The sequence below is a fragment of the Centruroides vittatus genome, unplaced genomic scaffold (genome assembly GCF_030686945.1).
Source record: "Centruroides vittatus isolate TY-2023 unplaced genomic scaffold, ASM3068694v2 scaffold_490, whole genome shotgun sequence".
Classification (NCBI taxonomy): domain Eukaryota; kingdom Metazoa; phylum Arthropoda; class Arachnida; order Scorpiones; family Buthidae; genus Centruroides; species Centruroides vittatus.
Window position 1 is genome coordinate 864775 of NW_027122711.1, and position 20201 is coordinate 884975.

Consider the following 20201-nt stretch of genomic DNA (forward strand, 5'->3'; position numbering starts at 1 on the left):
GTAAAGAAATACACGACTGAACCAATTACGGAAATTTATCTTTAATAATTCATTTTAATAATCAATTTTACATTAAAAAAAAAACCTTATATAAATTGTTATTAAAGATATTATTTTTTATGTACTGTACATTATAAAATAGTTAATCATTTAACAGTTTACTCATTAGAAGTAATGTTACATAATTTGCTATTTCATATTACAGTCGTATCTCCAAAAGTTAAAATCTACCTTTAAACAGCGGCCATTTTAGAAGAAAGGTATTTTTTTAAACAAAAATGCATAGAAACAATCTCCGAACAGTGTCCACTTTGTAAACAACAAACCATTTTTTAAAATATTTCCATCAGTGGCCGTTGTTTAGAGGTTTAACTGTACAGTATATAATTAAGTAATTTATTATATAAGTTTACATTTGAATCTTATATTATATATACTATATTTATATAAAGGAAAAAAAGCTACATTATCTTGATAAAAGAAGTAAATTTATTATTGAAAACACAAAAACGTTATAGAAAATTTTTTAAAAAAAAGTAATAATTTTCTAAAGTAAACATTCTTTCCTATTAAAATCTACAGAAACCAATTAAATTTCAGTAAATATAGTTTATTCTATATTAAGTAAAAACGTAATAAGAATTTCTGAAGATAATTGCTTAAGTTGTCTAATTCAATAATAAAGTAAATTATATTTTACAACGTCATATAGTTAATTTAGAAGTGTGTAAGAGATCAAAGGAAATTTTATTGCTTACAATCACATCCGAGGTTTCTATTGTAAAGTGTAGTGTGTAGTGAGTGCGACTGCCAAAGACAACAAGCCAAAGGGATAATTCTCACGCTTTAATTGACTGCTTCTCAAACTAAGAGGATTTATGTCAGATACTGTTTCGACAGGCCTAAGGGTTGAGAAAACTATTGTTAAGATCTGAAACGTTTGTACCTTACTAAGTTGGATTTTAGTTTTCCTTCTCTAAAGATTTATTAATTAGTGTATTGTTGTAGTTATGGTAAAACTATTGTTTGCTTAATTGTTATAATAATTCCTAGCCGCTATAAGTATTTAAGGACAACACATATATAAATATTCTACACATTCGTTAATGGGAGAGATCTATCTTTCTCGTATATAAAAAGAAATATTTTATAAAACGTTCTGTTTTGAAATATATATATATATATTTTTTTTTATATTTTTAATATTTGTCCATATCAAAAGGATTTCAGGAAATATTCAATATTCTTTCCGTGTTTTTCTCACTTTTTTAAAAGTGCTTTCACTATCTGATATTGTATGTTATAGTAGTAAAAGTAGAGTTGAATGTTCTTAAATAGGAGTAGAGGAATTTTACGTCCGTTGCTTCTAGCTAGAAACACATATATATATATATATATTTCGTATAAAAAATAGTAGAGAACAATAATAAAAATAAAGAATTTCATCATAAATATTAAATTTATTAAGAATACTCATAAGGTAAAGAAAGGTAAACACACTTTTCTCTTAAATTTTACAAGTAATAAAAAATTAAAAAGAAAAATTCTTTAAAATGTTTCGACGTTAAACTGGTATTAAATAAGTATAAAAATATTAATAAATTTTACAAAAATAAATTGATTTTTTAACATAAAAGAAGAGTAACAAAATCAACAATTTTTATTGTTAAAATTTTTAAAAGAGATTTTTCTAACATAAACATCGCCGTATTGTTATAGTAGAATATAATTTATCACGCTTCCAATCTGTAGATATTGCCATAAATAACATAAAAATGAATAGTTTTAAATGTATACAGGAGAGAGGAATATACAAGTTCGATGCTTTCTACATCGTTACGTAGCCACCGCTAGATGACGTCGTCTGCCTCCTTCTGGTAAAGCTTCTACTGTGTGACATGCACTAGCAGACGAAGCTGGCGATGCTGTAGGACTATTTTCACTATCATATTGTCGTACAGCACTTCTATACTTTCTGTATATTGTTATCATTACCAGGTGGTGGAGACTTCACACTCTCATCACACAGCTGCAATTGTGTAGGGTTATCGAACAGATCGCACTTGTTTAATAGGGTTTTACTTATTGTTGTGGTTGAAGGATTCTAATATTCAATACGTAATTCAGGTGAGATAACTCTTTTAACTCTACTTACATTATTATATATATATATATATATTTTATTATAAATTTTAACAGTTAAATAAACATGTTTATTTCTTTGTTAAAGCGTTGATAAATTTAAATTGGTTGGGAAGAAAGTTTATTGTAAAACAAAACATTTTTTTTTTGTTTTTTTAAACCCAGACATAATTAAAATTTTAATCTTTTCGAGAATATAAAATTACCATTGCGTGCCACTTAGTATTTATGGTGTAGTTAGTTTCAAAATCTAATAGTTTAACAGAAATAGAAGTTGGAAAAAATATATATAATAAAATAAAATAGAGAAGTTATTATTTATAAATTAATGCAAATGATAATGTTAAAATAACATGATGTAAAACAATTATCTAACTTTCCTCTACGCAAAGTTTAAAAATATTTTAAGTGTAGTTTATTCACACGCATTAACATTTTACGCTCGAACGTTTTATTTTCAATGATAAAAAATAAATAAATATATATATATATATTATGTCTGTAAAGATTTATGGTTATAAAATATTTTATGAATTTTACATGAAACATATTTCGATGTTTGTTATTCAGCAATTAAGCAGAAATGATTTAGTCAAATGTGTGTTAACATCATTATCAAACGAAAATTTTAATCATTGCTAGTAATTATCATAGCTAAAGAGAAGATAAATTGCATTTAAATATTCAGTAAATTTATAAGTGACACTATAGTATAATATTTATGTTTTTAAAATATAAATATACACGCTATATTTTAATTTTGATCGATTTTTTTTCCCTCCTCCTCTTCTCTCTATAAAGTTATAGCGATTAATACTTAAAAGGCAAGTGCAGACAACCACCTCGCCACTTTCATTTCAACACGCTTCATTGTTGACACAATACCTGTTATTTTTTTATTGCTTGTTAACAAAAGGTGAATGACCACAGTCAATTTGATTAAAAATATATGTTATATATGTATATAAATAGGGAAAATTTAGTTTCTTTACGTTAATGGTAAGAGGCGTTAGGTGAATCGACATTGACCATATCACGCGCTCTTAACTGTCAAACTTCGCTATTTTACATTCCTGCCACGTAGTAAAGTATTCAAACTAAAACACGGAATAAAAGAGAAGATATTTTTATTTATTTATTTTTTATTTTTTTGAAAAATTTTCACGTAATTGGTGTTTTATCTACGATTTTTCGGAAATTATTTTTCTTTTCACAATTGGCGATATTTTGTAGTTAGGCAATTGTTTTAATTGGAAAGAATGAGGATTTGTAACGGTACAACTTTTACCTTCAGCATTGTAATGTGTCTGGCATGCTTCCAGGTACTACACTTCTGACTGCTAAAAGGAAATTATTGAATAGTATTTAAATGACCTGTGCATTTACGTCACAACCCATTTGTGATATTTACCTGATGAGTAGGAGTTACTCGGTTTTAGTTTATTCAGTGAATGAGTGATGCTTCTTTTCGTATAATAAAAACACTCTTCTCCCTTATTTGCTAATACTCAATTACTAAAAGGTAATCGATTAATCGATTGGCCAATCAGGATCGGTCGTTTCATTATCTGTACTGTTCAATATCACGTTGGATCGTTTCGGTAGCCTTACACAGCGATGTATCAACGCAGTTATGACTAATGCTCCGTGTATTTATAGACAACAGAAAATTTTAAGATCCGGTTGAGAGATAAATTGGGAGGCAATGAGAAGTGTGCATTCTGGATATTTCCCTTAACCGGAAAGCTTGTTCTTTCTAACAGGAGGTTGACCGCAATGTCGCTATGCATCTTGGCTATCGATCAAGCAGTACTGGAAAGACTACACACTATTACCATTCAAACTGAATATCCCAAAGGCCTATTTGTTAGTTTTTTCTTTTGATTACATATATATATATATACACGTTTATTCTACTTCCAACATTTAATTTCCTTGATTGTTTCTAAGTAGCAAAAGTTCTTTATGAAAATGAGAATTTCTAGTTAAACTCATCTTTTGAAGAACTTAATAGAAACGGTTCTTTAAGTATTCCAAACAGGAAATGTAATTAAGTAGAATAATCATGAAAACAGTAACGCTGTATTAACTTTCTCCATTCAATTTCCTGCCGAATGTTTAAAGAATGCAAATAAAGTCGATTTAACTATTGACTATGTTAAATTTTAGAATTTTTTTTTCCTGATACATTTATAATACTATAAGTAACACACACACACATATATATATATATATATATATATATTATAAATAAAAATCTCAGCTATCCAAAAATACGTTTTTAAAACATCTTGACATAGTTAAAACAACAAGGGACATTGCTCAATATGTACTGGCAACGAATCACTGGAACGCCTTTTGGCATATGCCAAGAAATGTTTAGAAAGAAGAAAGAAGTTCCGATCTAGGAAGAATGCACCACACTACAGAAACGGGCAGCTGCACCAGGACCGGTCATCTATAAAAAGAACATTCATTTCGTTCTCTAAGTTTTTCTCTACTTGAAGTATTACTCTCGCCACCACCACAATTTGGTTCAATGGAGGTGCACTTACTCTCTTCTATGAGATATGTGGTTTTGAGTTTTGAATTCAATTCCTGCAGAGATGTACAGTTGATCACTGTCATACTCGTTTCTTTGCTCTATATACTGTAACTGGAACAGGTGACATCTTACGGTTTTCATCTTTAACATTCTTATACAACTAGAATACCTTGACAAGTTTATTGATGAGATGTTTAACATAATTTATTAATTATATAATGTTACGATATAAAAACCGAGTAATCTGAAACCGTACTTAGTTATCATTTTTTTTTAATTCTCTTCAATTTTTGGAATGTTAAAGGCGTAATTAATGTAAAAAAATGATTTATTCGAAGTTTGTTTTTATGAAATTGTATTAAATTTTTAAACATTATTTTACTTTAATTACTTTAGAAAATGTTTACTTTAATCTAAGTAATGTATAATATAGCATATTTAACTATTCTGTATTATGTACTTTGCGGTAATTCTACAGTGCATTTAATATTTGTAGCCTATATATTAACGTACAAATAAGGTTATACCTGATATAGGTAAACCGATAGTAAACATATAAATTATATATTAGCTCTATAAACTATATATAAGTTCAAGTTTGTAGTTTAAATAAGAAAATTAAACAGAATATTCGTCGAATTTAAAATAATATTTTATCGAGTTTATAAAAATAATAATAATAAAGTGTAAATGATATTTTTATATATGTGTAAACTATAATAAAAAGTAAGATTTGAATTAAAAATCTTATCTAAAATTTATAGTAAAATGTGTTTTGTAAAGAAATTTATGAAGATATTTTCCATTTTTATATTTTTAGAAGAATTATTCTTTGTTTTCTTTATGAGACTAGACAATTTCACTGATTTCTTTAGTCTTGTTCTCTTATGAGTTCTCTAATATTACTTAAATAATGCTACTTGTTTATATCACGAAACTTAAATTATTCTTCATTCCAGTTCTGTTTGAAAAATATTTTATGTATATTTGTTTACATTTAACAGTGGAAAATTTCCTAGACTTTGTTGTTTACAAGATTTAACTCTTCTTTCATTTATTACGTATTTAAATATATCACATATGGTAATGTTTATTTACTTATAATTGCTTGTTTACGTCCAGTATCTCATATTTTATATCACATTTATCTTATAACTCATTTAAGTAATTTATAAAATACTTAATTATATAGTTAAATTTATTATAAAACGCATCTCAATTAACTTTTTTTTACTTTTATTTTAAATTATAATCGTCCTTTGTAGACCATTGTTTAGACATAACTTTTATCTTCTTTCCTCCACTTTATATTACACATTACGATTAAATCTCGATTTAACGCCACTCACTGCCTCTGAAATCGATACTAAATCGAGTGTAACGCTAAATTGAAGTACTTCGAATAAGATTTACATATAGTAAGGTTGTATACACGAATTTGAAGATTTGAAAAGTCACATAATTTGATAATAACAATGTATTTGCAATGCAAAATTGTACATTTAAAAACTTAAAAAGTTCTGCATTATAAAGAAGATTCGGATATAAATATCCATTGGCGCTTTACTAGAGTGGCGCTATTTCGGGGGACACTAAATCGAAGTTTGACTGCATTCGTCAATCTGCTTATCAGAAGAATCGATTATAAACGGCTTAATTTAAAGTCGTAAATATAGAAAATACGTATTTAATTTTTAATCTAGAAAGTAAGTAAAAATTGATTAAATTAAATTTAAATTTATTACTCGCTAAGCTACTTTATAAAATTAAATAATTTATTTTTTAATAAGTTGTACAGTATATGATTGATGTGTTTTTCTGTAATTTTTTTTTTACTAAAAACCATTAACAAAAATTTATAGATTTATTTTATTTTGTTGATTTATTTATTTTTTTTTCATTTATTTAAAGAAAAATATTTTATTTAGTTTTATTCAATAAGCTAAAAATAACTTCACAAAAAAAATGTTGAAGGGGTTATAAAAATTAACTATACAAAAATCATATTTTATATAACACTAAAAATATTTTTTTAAAGTATTATGTTACAATGGGATTCATGAATGATGACTTTATGTAACAATTGTCAGTTATTTATAACTTGCTAAAAGTCAAATGAGATCACTTCCTTTTTTTTAAAAACGATTTTTTCTCTATTCAGTTTAAATAAATTTATTAATTTAAATATTAGGATTAAAATTTAAATTACATTTATTAAAATTAATTCGTAATAAATTGCGTTGTTCGATTATATACTGCATAAATACAACCGACCTTCCTATAACGGACACACCTCTATACAGCGGACATATTTTCGTGAATTTTATTTATTTATTTTGAACGAAAACAGAGATATCGTTTTTTTTCCACAGATTTTTATATAAATTTTAACTTTTAATTAATTTATTATATTAAAAACACAAATTCCTTGTTTATAATCGTTTTTAAAATGACTTTTAATTACGTAAAATAATTATATATTATTTATTTATTCAGTTGAAATGCCTGAAAATAAACGATTTTCAGAGTGTTACCAACCCTCAGTAACAATGAAAAATAAACGTTTTAATTATTTAGAATTACGTGTTCCTAATGTAAATTCACTATCAATAAATCTTTTTTTTATATTGTCTAATTGCTATTTATTGTTTTATAAACGTATTATACTATTTTTTTAATCATTTAAATTGATTTCTTCTCTCACGACATTTACTTAAATTTAATTACAGGAAAGAATATATTTATATAAATATATATGCCCTGTAATTATACCTTATGATATATACAGTATACATTTATATATGTATATATATATATTTTAAATTTTTTTAAATGTCAAAATCGATCTTACTACCAAAGATAAAGTATATAAAAGGTTGAACCAAAATCCATAATTTCGATTTTGTTTTACGGTCAATGACTAGCAAGAGTCGTTCGTGAGTGTAGAAGTTTCGATAAAATATTAGAAAGGGAGTAAAGACAATCTTTTATAAAGTCTACTGAATAGCAAAACTTTTAAATTGTTCCATTTTATTACTTTATAAGATATTCATTAAATTTTTTTTTAATGGAATAAAGAAGTATATATTTTAGTTAACAGAACTTCTTATATACACATATACACATAAATATATTAAAAAAAAATTATAAATTTTAATCTAAAAACGTAATTTTTTTTATTTTTCTTTATACATTTTGAATGATTTAATTATAAAATTCTTGAATTTATTTATTTATTTATTATTATTTTATTTTTAAGATATAAAATGGTAATAAAATTATTTATTATTATTTTAAAAAGATTTCTTTTTTTTTTAATTCTTTATATTTTTATTTTTAATTTAGTTTTTCTTGGAATAAAACTGAGGTTAGAAAATAAAAATAAAAAGATGTCTTTATAAGAAGTTTTGTTTTTAGTTAATTATAATTACACAAATGTTAATAATATTAACTAAAATTTAATTTTTTAACATTCAAAAAAATTATAATTATAATTAAAAAATAGTATAATTATTTTTTTAATTTTTCTAAAATGTTATAGTAACTTGCAATATAAGGTATTTTTTTTTCTTTTCTTTATAAAAATAAGTTTTCTAATTGAAAAAAAGAAAAAAAAAATTTAAGTAACTAATCAAGGACTTTATGATATTTCTTGTATTTTTTAAAAAAAATTTGTGCAAAATAAAAAAATATAATTTGATTTTGGTGTGTTAAATCTAAAAAAATCTTTTAGTCGTATTTAAAAAATTCTCAGAACTTTTGTTTTAAAATAAAGTTAATTAGTAAAATAAGTTTAAAACTTATGAAAATAAAAATTTTAACATGTAAAATGTAACTTTATTGACTAAAGATTTTTCCATTGAACGATCTTTCTCGTACTTAATAACATGAAGTAGCAGAAATCTTTCAGGCGAGAATCGAATCCGGACTCTCCTGCTGGAAACGTGACTCGATATTCTTTAGATATATTTTTTTTCTTTTAATTGCAAGGAAGTAAAATAATATTCACATATTTAAAAAAGTTTTATTTAATTCTAACTAATTAATTAAGTAGAATTATTTGTTTATCTTAAAATCAACGTTTTCAACATATTGATGCAATGTATTGTTCTATTCTAACATCACTGAAAGGAGAACATTTTGAAAAATTAAGCAAAAATATTGAAATTTTTTAAACTTATAAAACTATATTACTATAATAAATTTAAACCATACCATTTTCCCCTAGTATATAAAATAATTCATAACTTATAAATATACTTTAATAAACTGTGTGTCTATATACTGATACACATAAACCTTGTATAAATAAATATAATTTTAATATTTTTGTAAATTAATTTTAAATAAAATAAAATTGTATTCACTCGCATGCCTTTACTTAAATAATAATTTTGTAAATTTAAACTTTAAGGATATTTAAACATTCACTAATGAGTTGGTCATTCATTCGACCAAAAGCAGCTTAAAGTGATGCTCATTATGTATACCAATATTATTATAGCGTTAAAATTCATAACAATAATAGAAGATTCTAACAATTAACATAACAATTAAAACCATCAAATATGATTTATTAATAGAAAATTTTATATAAGAAGCGTACGCTTAATGAAGTAAGTGGACTATTTTCCACATTTTTCCGAATATTCTCATCGTCAATATAAGAATCATTATTATTTTTAGGGTGGTAACTTGCACGAATTTCCGGACACATTAAGCTATCTAGATTCCTAGTACTGATTAGTCAGTTATATATAGACCTTAATGAATCGATTAGACAATCAAGATTGTGTTTGTCAGACATGTGGTGAGGTGGAACTGTCAAAATTAAATTAACTTATTTTTTACATATTAATTTATTTTTTACATATATATATATAGAATTCCAACTATACCTCCAACAGAAAATTTTCTGGAAAGATAACATTTCTTTTATTTGCAAGGTTAAATTTTTCTCCTTTATAAATACTGCTCTATGTTATTTTTAACTATATCCTGCTCATTACGAAATTAGATTAGTGCAGTTAGAATTTTCTTTTGATATCCTTTGTTGGCTTTTAAAATGTAGTTAACGAATTTAGAAACTTTTTAATAATTAATGTGTGTATAAGGTAAATTTTAAAATCGATTTTTACTAATAATAAAGGGTTATATATATATATAAAGGAAATTCGCATTAAAAAATTGTAATTTAAGAGAATAAAATTATAATAAATTATAGTATTATAATTTAATTAATTAAACATATAATTAGGATGCATTAGAATATTATAATTAATTTAGTTTGATATGAAATTATAATGATAATTATAAACAAACATAAAATATTTATAATGTATATCTAAAATGTTTTAAATAAATTAAAATTAAATAAAGTTTTTAGTATGTAAAGAAATTTTTGTTTAAATATATACAACAATTTAGTTTTATTTCATGATTATTTTATATTTTAATAACTAAAAGTAAAGTTTAAAAAGTAAAAATTAATTTATAACGATGTAAGATTCTTCTTTAGTAAATTTTATGTTTATTATTTAAAAGAATAAAAAAAAATAATAGTAAATAAATCTTCTTATAAAATAATAAAAATAAAAGAAAACAATTTAAGCTTACCTTTTAAAGAAAAATTGTTTGATTATCTTTAAAACTTTATATACTTTTAAGATATATAATAAACAGCTTTTTCTAGAACTAATCGAAGTATCTTATAACATTTACAACTATTTTTTTCCTTCTTCTTTCTGTAAAAATACGACTACTTTGAGAGTAATGGATACTGTATGTGACTACTTTAGATGATAGTCAATAGCAAGTTGTATTTATGTTCTTATTGTAGTAAACTGTTCGAATTGCAAGTCAAGAATAGGAAAAGGAATTTTATCATATCGTATAGAAGTAACAGTAACATCTTTTAATTATATCACAACCTTTAAAAAATATTTACTGATTTTACTGCACATTGACAATAACATACGTTAAAATATAGAATATAATATATTTTATGGCTTAAAACTAGTAAAAATTTTAAATAATTTTATGCTTTTTACATTTTTTTCCCCTTTATATTTAGTAATTATAAAGTTTAACATGTCGAAGTTACATATGAAAATTTATGTATGAAGACCTTATATTGAACATTTCAACGATAAATTTTACTGAGTGACTCATCAAAGATTTTTATAAGGCCATAACTATAAAATATCTTACGGTTTTATGGCATAAAAGTTTAACAAAAAGTAATATATTAATGAATAAAATATATATTTTTGATATATATATATATATATGTATGTATATATATGTAATTTTTAACGTTATTGACTGTAAAGAAAATTTGGCTTCTTTCCTGTATAAATATATAGAAACTCGTTGGTTAAGTATTTAATTTAATTTATTTTTATATAAGTCATAAAATTGAATTTTTTTTATAGTTGTAGCAATAACGAAATGTTTTACATGACGAATGGAACGTTATCTAAAAATATGTTAACAATTTATATGAACGACAAAACATAAAACACGATAGTAAAATTTCTTGTAGATAATAAAAAAAAAGCAAAAACAAGTTAAAAATAAAATACTTATACTGTTAAAAATAAAAAAAATAAAGTAAAATTTTTTAAAAAAAAAAAAAAAGTAAAAGAGATGCTTTAAAAGTCTACAGTTTGATAGATCCTCACTTTATACTCAAGAATACAAATAATCAATACACTACTTTAACAGAACATCTCTTGTATCAGATTTGATATCTTGATATGTATAAAAGCGTCTTATTGGTTTCAAAATGATTTTCTTCCATCTTATGATTACAATTTTCATAATAACATGAGGGAATTGATGTTTTGTTTTTAAAAGTAGACGGGCGCCATACCGTCGTTATCACAAAACTGTAACAACTGAAGCGAAATATCCTTCAATCTGATTCTCATATCGAAAACTTTTCTTGCTTACCTCCGTTCGTGTTCATATCTACCATTACTATGATGCAATATCATCAATAATATTTGTTTTTCTTATGAGTTCTTGTTTTTCTCTCCTATAGAAACAAGATGAATAGAATGTGTAAACATAAATATAGTCCCGCATTTTTTTTTTTTTTTTTTTTTTTTTTAAAAGCGTTAAGTTAACGTTAATCTAGTAAACATAATTAAATTTCTGCGTTTATTGTTTTTTTTATTAAGAAATTAACATTAGTAAGGTATAGAATAAAAAAACAAAACAATATATTAGTACATTTAATGCTTGTTTCTCGCCATGTCAGCTTTTATTATATAGGTGAGTATCCAACGTTTCTTTGGTAACAAAAATAACAGAAAAACTACATCAAGTGAAGCTTTATAGTATAGCTTCCTTTAATCCCAATCAGCAAAAATGTGTCTAGTTTCGCAACATAAGGGTTGTTATTACAAAAGGAAAAACTATCGTACGGTTTCAGGCAACCAAACAAGAAAGAAAAAAGAAAACAAATTTATTTTAGTTTACTTCTTGTTATAATTTATACATATTAAGTGATAATAAAATAAATAAATAAAGAAATTAAACTAATTATTAAAATAATTATTAATATTACAGTTTAATATAAGCTACTACAATCAATTTTCTTATAAATTTATAGATAAAAAATGATACTTCAATTCATAAATATAATCTAATGGTCTTAATGAAATCTTTGATTAATTTTTTCTTCATTTTAACTACAAAATTAGCAGGTAGGGTGGAATAAAGTATCCAAAGTATCATCAATATCTTTCTAAGAGTAATCAAGATTTTTATGCATTAAAAAAAAAAAGATCATTTTCTTAAATCATGCACTGTATTTATGTATTCAAATTAGTGGTTAGGATAAAATTTAAATAAGCTGCTCCCTCATTAACAAGGGAGAAGGTGATTTGCAGAGTAAACACTATACTCTCGCAAGTAAACTATTAATTTTATTTTTAAACCAAGCAAAATAAAACGAGGAAAAAAATGATTTTTTTTTCCATAAAATATTTTTATGTGCAAATTATTATTGATTTTATATTAAATGGGTTTAATTTATTTATTATACAAAGTGCAATATGATTTTTAATCATTTTTTCCCCTTTATAACTGTGTTTATAAGTAATTAATGTTAACGATGTTATTTGTTACCTTAATGGCATTGAATTTTTTAATATATATTTAATATTTTATTTATTTTTTTATGAGTTAAGACCTTATACCAAGTAAGATTTAGCAATTCTTACAAGTTCTTCAGTTATATGTCATTAAAACTTTTATATATATATATATATATATATATATATAGTAATATTTTAAAGAATTTTCAAGTTAAAAACTTGAAAAATCAATTATGTAATTAATAAAATATATTTAAATAATTTTAATTATAGTTTACAACTATTGAAAAATCGATTAAAGTTAAGTGGGAAAAAACTTCTGTCTCATTTGCATTATATTTTGAACATTCTGTCGAAAATAAATCATTAAAATTAGAAAGAAAATATATTTAGAAAAAGGTAAATTAATTTAAATTTAATTTTAAAAATAAAAAAAAGAGAAAGATGATTGAAAATGTTCGATACTTCGGGACTGTTCCAATGGTTTAAAGTTTGAACAAACTTTGTTGAAACAGCTGTTGACAACCACTTTCACTTCTCCATTTATCAGTTGAAAACTATCGCAATAACTTATTATTATCAGGTTTAAACGCAATATATATATATATATATATATAGTATATATATTATATATTATTATAATTTTTAATTTAAATTAACAATTAAATACATAGAACAATAGAACAAATAATCATCTCTCCATCGTCACACTGCATCTTCTGAATGTACTGTACAATACAAAACGGAATAAATCTGATAGAAAAAAATTATAAAAATAAAAAAAATTACTATTTTATATAAATTTTGAAAGTTTTAATCTGTAAAATTTGTAGAAAAATGTTAAAAAAAAGCTTCTTTTCGCGTCGAAAAATAATTATTTCAACTGAAAGATGAACCCTTTTTACTAAAGCTTATAGCAATGTCGATGATGTTAATTTAATTTCGAACAAAATGATCCAGTTTAAATAAAATTGAATTAAATATCCTATTAGAAAGGATTAAATTTTCTTAAATATATACCGAAGTGGTATTATCTACAACAGAATATCAAATATTTCTCTGTATTTTTTTTATTTATTATTATTATTAAATTAAAATTTTTCTTGCCTTCTTTTACTTTTTTAAAGAAGAAATAAAAATTTTTAATTAATTATTTAAAAATTTTAATAATTAATAACCTAATTAATAAAAATATAAATGTATTTATTTATTTATTTATTTATTTTTTAAATTAGAAAAATTTTAATATAAACATATTTATTTATTTACTTTACGTAAACAAATTATTTAAAAATATTAAATTTAAATTAAATGAAAAAAAGTTTTAAGAAAAATAATTAAATTTTAAGAATTAAATTCCAATTTTAATTTATATAATAATTGTAAAAAGTAAACAAAATTAAACAATAATCAAATTATTTTAAGTAAATAAGTCATTTATTGTTTTTAATTACCGACTAAAATATGAAAATTAAAAAAAATATATACATATACTTAAAAAGCAGGCAAATATAATTAAGTAACTAAATAAAAAATTTCGAATAATATATATATATATATTTTATTATAAAAATAATAATAATAAATTATATAAATAGCACAAATAAATTAATAAATAAGTAAAATTTCTTTTTATATTTTTCGAGGGTGTGCAAGGTTTATAAGCAAAACGAGTTTGTTGCGTGTGAATGGCCCAACTTAAGCAATCAAACATTGGGAGTTTTAAGGTGGAATTAACGAAGTCACAAGAAAAAATAACTTAAAATATATATTTAAAAAAACTATATAGAAAACTAAGAAATAAAACTAAAAAAGAAGAGAGTAGAGAATGAAATTGGCAGAATTTCAAACTTGGGTTCGTTTTCTTTTTTTTTTTTTTTTTTGTTTTTTTCTTTTTTTTCTTCATTTTCTCTTCCACATCGGCTTAACTAGACAGCGTCAGACTGTCGACAGAACGTTCGATAAAACAGTAGAAAATTTCTGTTTGTTTTCGACAACTTCTAAAGCTTGAAGATCACGACAATGTTCTACTTACCGGACTATGAATTCAAACTTTATCTGTTTACTTTATGACTTGTTTCTGTGAATCGTGATAAAAGTAACTTGTTATATATATATATATATAAAACGTATAAGTTTTTATTATTATTATTATTTCTAATTACAATTAATTTCTAATTTTCATTTTTTTAATATAAATCTCGAGATAAAAATTGGAGAAATATTTTATTTTTATTGTACAATGATTCTATCTTTAATGAAGCTTCGTAAATTATATTTTTTCTGTTTGTATGACTATTTGTTGCATCTGTAAGATAAATGAAATCTCGTATAAAAGTTATAGGTCTTGTACATTCTTATATATCTAGAAAAGACGTGAAAGATTACGTAAAACACATGTATTTATCTTAGAAGATATTTGTATCTTTCATAATTTATCAATGAGTAAGATTTTAAGATTATCACAAATTCCTCTTCTCAAATTGGCGTATAGTTTTATAAAATTTATTTGTGGCCTTATATATAATTCTATATTATATATATTTTATGGTTGTATGCATTTATCATACACATCTGTGCAATAGTTTTATGTTTTTCTTGCATAGTGAGCTTGCAAATTATAGTTTTACTATATTTAACATCACATATAAAGTACTTTAATAATTTATCTACATATTATACACGTTTACGTTCTTCTCTCTTTAATATAAGTCCTGCTTAATTTATGCGGTAAGAAATTATTATATTATAAAGATTTTTCTACATTGTAAACCATTATCAAACGTATGTAATTTATTAAAACATTTAATTTACATTTAAAAGTTTTATTTAAATAAATTTATCAATGAGAATAATTCAGCATCGTTACAAGCTATTATTAGTGTACAGTAATGTACAAGGAAACATAATACAAACTCATCCATTAATTTTAGGACATTTTTGCCTCAAGCAACAAAATGAACATGAAAGAAAGGCGTGAAAGATGTCCCAGGAGATGTAGAAAGCAATTATGCGGCCAACTGAAATACAGTGTATCTGAAAACCTGCTGTTTTCCCATACTTTGACAGGTATTGCGTGATTCCATCTCTAGCAATTCTCTCCCTTTTACAAGAAAGCATTGCCATTGATGTGAACTGTTCAGACATTCGTATTTTTATCTATACCGTAAAAGAAAACTTTTTCCTGCCTTTTATAACAACAATATTGTTATATAAAATATTTTATTTTGAAAATTAATATCGATTGAAATAGTCTTTCAGCACATTTTTTTTCTTAAAGAAATTCGATATACAATGCCTCAATTGTTTATCATCAGCCACAATGTTTCAAGTTGTAATTTTTCTTATAATATTATGATTTCGTATTTAATAAAGTCCGATTAATTTATTAATAAAAATAAATTAAATGCTGTTTAGATTAGTTTTGATATAATAACAATAAATTTAACATTAAACACACAATTAGATGATAAAACTTTGCAAACAATTATATATGTACACATAAACATAAAAACTGTAAAAGTAGCGCATAAAATTGAATTTTATTCTGTTTAAAATTGTAATAAAAATAAATTTTTTTCTCCGCTTTTCAATATGATATCAGATGCAAACGACATATTGAAACGTTAAGAAAAGTTTTTTTTTTTTTTTTTTCTGTAATTACTTATATCTTTAGCTAATTTAGAAAGAACATTTTAATCACATAAAATCCACATCGAGAAAGAATAACAGAGAGTTACGTCTAAAGTGATAAAACTCTAGTAATTGGTTTCTTTTATAAAATTTTATTTCGATTGAAGAAAAGAGTAGAATGGAAAGTGAATTAATTTTTTCTTTTCACTTTTTCCCCCTTCTTTATTTTTATCTCCCGTTCATTTCTTTACTTCAATTGATCTGCTTTAATGAACTGATGAAAAATATCTCAGAGACCAGGTGCTTCGTACGACAGTGTCCAATTAGTTTTTGTCTTGTTACAAATTGGCTGTGAATCTGGTCATAGCACATTTAATCAAGTAAGGGATGAAGTTTTCTACTGCACCTTTTCATGTGTCATTCTCTGCAAACAAATTAAATGGCTATAATTAGACAAAGAGTAGCACAACTAAACTTTCTCCTCTATGTCATTAATCTCTTAAAAGTCATTGTTAAGTGCTTCAACTTTGTTACTTTTCGCTTCAATAAAGTACTTTTCTACTATGTTATGCATAAAAGCACTCATTGCCTCAGGTGAACCTATTTCCGACACGCGAATTATCGCTTTTGTGTAACGTGTAAAACATTGTCGTAAATTCCTATTACTGTAATATAAGTTTATCTTCACGCAACTTACTATTTCAATTTTTTTAAGGGATTACCTTAGTTATTTTATATCATTATTTCGATATCTTACACCGTAACCGTTTTGTTATCTTTCTCTTGGCTTAATACTAGATTATAACGTAAAAAAACGGACAAAAATTTAATGTTTTTTTAACGTAAAAACTTATTTCTCCCTCTATTTAAACAGCAAACTTCTTACAAAAAAAAAGAAAATTTCTTTCAAAAATTTATTATAAATTTTTTTCCTTTTTTTGTGACTTTACAAAGGATATCAAAAGATTGCTTTAACCTAAAAGATTTACTTATTTTTTTAAAAGTATTTACTTTGATTTACGATTTTAATTCCTATCCAAATAAATTTTTAAAAAATTTTATTTTAGGATAAAAAAAAATCATTGAATCATTCTCTATTAATGTCAAAAATTCAAAGAAGCTTTAAACATTTTTATCAATCAATCGAGAATCAATATTCACTTCGAGTAGTTCTGTTCTACTTTATTAGTTAATTTATCTTTATTATTAAATTTAATTCATTCCATTTGAATCTAATAAATATCGAAGATTTCACACATAAATCACTTCCTCTTACGTCAAAATCTATTAGAGTATGGGCAAGAAAGGTGAACTTTCTATAAGATGTTGGAGTTCCGCTGTCAGATCTTTCTTTTGATCGATTGCCTATTCCCAATAGTAGAGCTGTTATGTTCAGGTATAAGGTATGGTGACGGAGGTTCTAATCGGTTGCTAGCAGATGCGAATCCTTCTTTTCTTGCATTTCTCAACTCTCAACTTTTCTACTCGTCATTTTCCATTTATGGAGAAAAATCCTCAACTCTTTGTGGATATATATATTTACCCAAACTGTATTGTTGACTTGAGAAGGGAAATAACCGTCTCCAAGAAGGAATATTGGAAGGAAATAGTTGAAGTCGTGACATCTAACATCTCCAAAATGTTTAACATCACGTCAAATTTTATTTATATACTTTGCAATAGATGTTATAGACCTTATAAGAGAAGTTTTGCAGCAATATACGTTGTCAGATTTGGAAGAATGATGATGATTTTATTGAATTGTAATATAGATATGGATTGAAAAACTAGATATTTATGCAAAATCGGGATAAAATTTTGCAAAATTTTAGTATAAAATTCGATTTTTCAGCAATTGTAAATTAGCATATTTTACATGAGCTAAGTTATAAACTAAACACGAAGGTTCCAAGAAAAATTGAAAATATATTCAAATATTTTCAAAATTTCAATGCAAATTAATCGCTTAAAATGACATTTATAATTAATTTAATTAAATTTACAACTTTATTTAAAAAATTAATAAATAAAACTTAAGTTTTGATACAACAATAACATTCATCAATCAAAACTTTTCCACAATTTTAATGAAAATTGAAGAGTTAAAATTTATAAAATAAAATAAATATTCGAACACGTCTTAATGTTATTACTAAATATTTAATAAGATTACGTTTTAATTGAATATAATTTATTAATTTTCTATCAAAATCGTCATTCACTATTTACATTAATAATTACAAGTATCATACAAGTTTAGACATCCTATGAGAACTTTAATCTTTCAAACATCTGTTAAATTTGCTTTAATTCAGAATTCTCATCACATAACATATCGTACATCTGCTATTTGTTAATGCTTTACGAGAGGGAGACTCTGCTTTACCTAATGTTCTATATCTGCCTTACACTAATAAGCATCCTTCATCTATATTTGTTGCTATAAAACGAAGACTTCATTTCCTTTCATCATCCAAAAAAAATACCTTTTAATACATAAAAATTCAATTATTTATTTATAAAATATATATATATATATATATTTCCCTAAATAATGAAACAAATTTTCGATAAACAAACTTAATCAATTTTTTCGAAAAAATGTATATTATTATTATTATTTCTGTAAAAATTGTAATAAATTAAATTATATTTTCTATTTGTTTTAATAATTTTATTATTATTATTATTATTATAAAAAGATAAAATACATATATTATTTATTATTTTGATGTGTTTTAAATATTAAAATCATAAATAAAATTATAGCTTAGTAAATAAACAAATACAAATATATATTTTTTTAATATTATAAACCTCATAATAGTAGTAAAAATAACAAAATTTTTAAGTCAATTTTTATATAAATTAATTTATTTAAAAATTTATATTCGTTTCTTTTTTGTAATATTGTAAATATTTAACTAATAATAAATTTTAACCTCTGGCTGATTAATTTATTAATGAAAAATATCTACACTGAATCGTCACATCTTATTTTTTTTAAATTTTATATATTATTGTATAAATATTAATTAATTTAATATAAAGACGATGTTCGTCTTGTATTTTATTTTACTTTATAATTCAATTTTTGAAGCAATACATTCATTTTTTCTTTTGTTTGTTTGGATAAAACTACATTCTCACACGGTTAAACATTAACACGACATTAAACTTAATTTATTTAGTTAATTTTAACTTATAAATGTATACAACTGTTGGATTTTTTAAAGCTTTACGACACGCTGATTTGTATAATAATATATTTTATATCAATTATTTTAAATTAGAATATAAAACACGAGTTTTTATATATGTTTTTTTTATATAGTTCAATATTAATTTACAGAATCGTCATTAGCATAAATATCTTTTATTTTTAATAATTATATATTAAATATGTCATAAGTTATAACGATACGAAGATATTGAAACATTCAAATATAAACTATCCAATAATTTAGTCGTCTAAATTCTATCCTTTATAGATAATTAGTTTTCCCTTTTCTAACTGAATTAAGCTCTGTTTGCGAAACTAGTTAATTAAAGAGGACACAATGTATTGGCAGCAATACATTGAACAATAAACTTGCGGGGTCAGAAATTGTCCACGTCATCACTGGTGGAAACCCTGTGAACTATGCAAGGTTCTGCTAATGACACTGGTGAAAAGTGCCCCAGTTTACCATCAACGATGCTTCCTGCAGCGCATACTAGTTATAACTGTTGAGATTCGCATTAGTCAGCGGTTTTGTGCGTTGTACAAGCTTCAC

General features: G+C 23.7%; 1 protein-coding gene across 1 annotated transcript in view; it reads left to right on the top strand.

The window, feature by feature from the left end:
- The first annotated feature begins 1887 nt into the window (after nucleotides 1-1887).
- Nucleotides 1888-20201, top strand: part of LOC136989363 (lachesin-like) — a 214318-nt gene continuing 196004 nt past the window's right edge. The window contains exon 1 of the mRNA XM_067287479.1: nucleotides 1888-2127. The gene's annotated coding sequence lies outside the window, so the exon portion shown is untranslated. The remainder of the gene's footprint in view (nucleotides 2128-20201) is intronic.